The 4242-nt window shown below is 38.7% G+C and overlaps 1 pseudogene; it reads right to left on the minus strand.

Moving 5' to 3' along the window:
* Positions 1-1538: 1538 nt before the first annotated feature.
* LOC124502501 (ferritin light chain-like) lies at positions 1539-2054 on the minus strand (annotated as a pseudogene).
* Positions 2055-4242: the final 2188 nt, after the last annotated feature.

The raw sequence follows: 4242 nt of genomic DNA on the forward strand, positions 1-4242 counted from the left end.
CCATGTTCAGAAATGTTTCCTAGTTTAATACAAATACATTCATTCAGAAAAGGAAATTGCTGCATTGATATGTCCCAGGCAGATTGTTTCCTGTTTTGGAAACCACTGTGTTCAGTTATTCAGAGCTGAGATGGTTCTATTCATCCTCCATAAGGGGAATTGGCCAGCTCAGTGAGAATGACTTCCAAATATTTCAGTAGAATTAAAGCTCAGGTTTTAGACTCACTGGATAACTAAATATAAAACTTTTTTTCCCTATAAATTAAAAATGTTTAGGGGCACCTGGGTGGCTCAGTTGGTTAAGCATCCAACTTCAGCTCAGGTCATGATCTCACAGTTCGTGAGTTCAAGCCCCATGTCGGGCTCTGTGCTGATAGCTCAGAGCCTGAAGCCTGCTTTGGATTCTGTGTATTCCTCTCTCTCTGCCCTTTCCCTGCTCACGTTCTTTCTCTCCCTCTCTCTCAAAAATAAAGAAACAAAAAAATTTTTTTAATGTTTATTTTTATATGCTATGATCTTTTATTTTTTTCATACTTTGTATCTGCATGCCAAAAGAATTTGGAGTTTCAATTTAAATCCCCATTTATGCTATCAATCTTATGCAATCTCTTCTGGTAAGATGAAACATAATTTTATAGTTAGAGGAAATTCTTAGCTACTCCCATTAGAGAGGCACAAAGTTTTGGAAATTATGTATTAGCCAGTAACTCCATTTTTCCCAATCACATTTTCCATATAACCTGCTACTAACAAGTAAAGTAATTGATCTAAATTTTATATTACTCCCAAATTTTACTATGTTAATCACTTTGTGCATCCAACAGTTTAAACTCCCTTCCTTTGGTGCATGTACCATACTCTTCCCCCCCCCCCCCCTTTCTGTATAACTTTTGCCCTGGCCACCTGTTTAAAGTAGGAGTTTGCAAAGGCATTACCACCTCCAGTTCCAGTGATTGGACCAAGCCAGGCTAATAGCAGGCATTCCCAAGATTTTTCTAATTTGATGAGGGAAGGGACCAAATGAAAGGAGGTATTTGTTTACTAGATGTATTAACAAATTTGGGATTTATTTGTGATCATTTATTTAGTGTTTTTGTAAATTGATTTAAAAATTCCTCCTTACATAACAAAAATAGAGAGTAACCTATTGTTACATTTGGATCATATAATAATAAGGAGTTTAACATTTTTAGGTAGCCAAACATGTTTTATTCTATCACTGCTTTTCAAAAATGTTTGAGGTACAGTTGACGTACAATGTTATATTAGTTTCAGGAGTATAGCATAGTGATTCAACAATTCTATACATTACTTAATGCTCACTATGATAAGTGTAGTTTACCATACAATGTTATTATAATATTACAATATTATTTTGCTGCTAAAAGCTTTATTGTTTCCATTTGATGCATGCCTTGGGAGGGCTCCAAGAGGGTTAAAAACCTACTTAGTGACTGCAGAGAGAGGCTCAGGCATAAGCCCTGGCACCAGAGGGATGCCAGAGGGGCCTCTCAAAGGCTTCTGGGCTTCAGAGGCTTCTAGTCATGCTTGAGGGTGAGCCTTTCAGAGAGATACTCACCCAGCCCGCCTGGGGGCCAGATGGCCTGTGGAGGTTAATCAGATGGTCGCCCATCTTCTTGATGAGTTTCACCTCCTGATCTAGGAAGTGGTTCTCCCTGAAGTCACAGAGATGGAAGTCTGTGTGGCAGAACCCTGACCATGCATATCCAAAAGGGCCTGGTTCAGGTTCTTCTCCAGGACCATGGTGGCTTCCATGGTGTTCAGGGTTTTACCCCACTCATCTTATGATGGCTTCTGCATGTCCTGGAGGAGAGAGCAGTTGCAGCACTGGTTTTGCACCTTTAAGAGACATTCAGCTCCCTCATACTTCTCCTCAACCAACTCGTAGATGGAATGGCTCACTCTCTCCAGAGCCACTGGAAATAGAAGCCCAGAGAGAGGTAGGTGTAGGAGGCCAGCAGATGCATGTTGACCAGATGTTTGACAGTGTCTCCCACGTCGGTGAAACAATTCTGACAAATATGGGAGCTCATGGGTAATCAGTAATAAGGAGTTATGTTCAACATAGGGTGTTGGCTGGTCCTAGAGGCAGACTGGCTGAGAATATGGCTCCAAAGTTTGTGACTGGAAAAAAGGTTGGAAAAAAGTTTGGATGCTGGTAGGAGGCTGACAGAAGGGGCATTCCTGGATCTGTACGGTCCAAATACTGTTGAAGCAAGAAACAGATCTGCAGGACCCTGGACACATAGCCTATTATAGTATTATTGACTATATTCCCTATGATGTTCTTTTTTTTTTTAAGCTTATTTATTTATTTTGAGAGAGAGAGAGAGAAAACAAGTGGGGAAGAGCAGAGAGATCTGAAGGGAGACAGGAAGACAGAAGATCTGAAGCAGGCTCTGTGCTGACAGCAGAGAGCCCAATGTGGGGCTTGAACTCACAAACCACAAGATCATAACCTGAGCAGAAGTTGGATGCTTAACCAACTGAGACACCCAGGTGCCCCCCCACCCCCTGGGCTGTACTTTTCATCTCCATTTATTTTATAACTGTAAGTCTATACTTCCCAATTCCCTTCACCTATTTTGCCCATCCCCCCACCCACCTCTTCTCCGTCAGTCACTAGTTTGTTCTCTGTATTTAAGACTCTTCTTGTTTTTCCTTTGTTTGTTTTGTTTTTTAGATTCCACATATGAATGAACTTATATGGTATTTGTTGTTCTCTGCCTGGCATATTTTACTTAGCATAATACCCTCTAGGTCCATCCATGTTGTTGGAAATGACAAGATCTCATCATTTTTTATGGCTGAGTAATATTTCATCATATATATATGTATGTATACACACATATATACATACATATATATATACACACACATCTTTTTTATCCATTCATCTGTCAGTGGACACTTGGGTTGCTATCATATCTCAGCTATTGTAAATATAGCTATAATGAACATATAGGTGAAGTATATTTTTGAATTGGTGTTTTCATTCTCTATTGGTAAATACCCAGTAGTGGAATTACTGGATCATATGGCATTTCTATTTTTAATTTTTTGAGGAATCACACTGTTTAATTTTTTGAGGAATCACACTGTTTTCCACAGTGATTGCACCAATTTACTTTCCTACAATAGCACACCAGGTTCCTTTTTCTCCCCATTCTTGCCAATATTTGTTGTTTCTTGTCTTTTTGATAATAGCCATTCTGACTGTGTGAGATGATATCTCATTGCGGTTTTGATTTGCATCTTCCTGATGATTAGTGATGTTGAACATCTTTTCGTGTGTTTGTTAGCCATCTGTATGTCTTCTTCAGAAAAAATGTCTATTCAGGTACACTGCTCATATTTAAATCAGATTGTTTGGTTTTTGGTGTTGAGTTGTAAAAGTTCTTTATATATTTTGGATATTAACCCCTATCAGATATATCATTTGCAAATATCTTCTTGCATTCAGTAGGTTGCCTTTTTGTTTGGTGGATGGTTTCCTTTGCTGTGCAAAAGCTTTTTGTTTTGGTTTAGTCCCAATGGTTTATTTCTGCTTGTGTTTCCATTGCCTGAGGAGACATATCCATAAATATGTTCCTAAGCTCTTGCTGTTTCTGTTTGTAGTCTCCTTGCTCTAGTGTTTGATTAATGCTCTCAATAGTACATCACACAATTACTTTCCGAGTTTTGAGCATTTGCTCACTACTTTTGCCAAGCCTATCATGTGCTTAACCTCTGCAATGATAGAGAATGGCAATTGTTTTGCTGAATTAACTCTGGAAAGTGACCATTCCTAATAAGCAGAATTAAATGACAAGGAGATAATTTCTTTGCTGCTTTGTTTTGTTTAAGGCTTAGGACCACCTACTGAGTGGATGGGGGTGGGAAGGCTATTTGCAATTATTTTTAAAAAGGAAAAAGAATCTGTGCACCTGTCGCACAGCTGTAGTGACAGCCAAATAGGGACAAAGCATGCTGGGAGTGTGCTCAGCAGTTATTTCTCTTACATGAGGTGTAAATGCTTTGCTGTTTCAGGAATTCCTATGAAAAGCATCAGGCCTAACAGTATCCTCAATGAATTATTTTGTGAGAGATTCTCTATCCTGATTTCATTTTAATTTGTAGAAAGTGATAAAGAGTAGCTTATTTGCAAAGGCAGTAAACTTTATAAAATATCTCATAGAATGAAAAATTTTAAAAGGGGAAAACTGAGATGAAAAGAGAGAG

Source organism: Lynx rufus, unplaced genomic scaffold (genome assembly GCF_022079265.1).
Source record: "Lynx rufus isolate CCGP_SWC_20201006 ecotype Redwood Valley unplaced genomic scaffold, mLynRuf1.p SCAF_7, whole genome shotgun sequence".
Classification (NCBI taxonomy): Eukaryota; Metazoa; Chordata; class Mammalia; order Carnivora; family Felidae; genus Lynx; species Lynx rufus.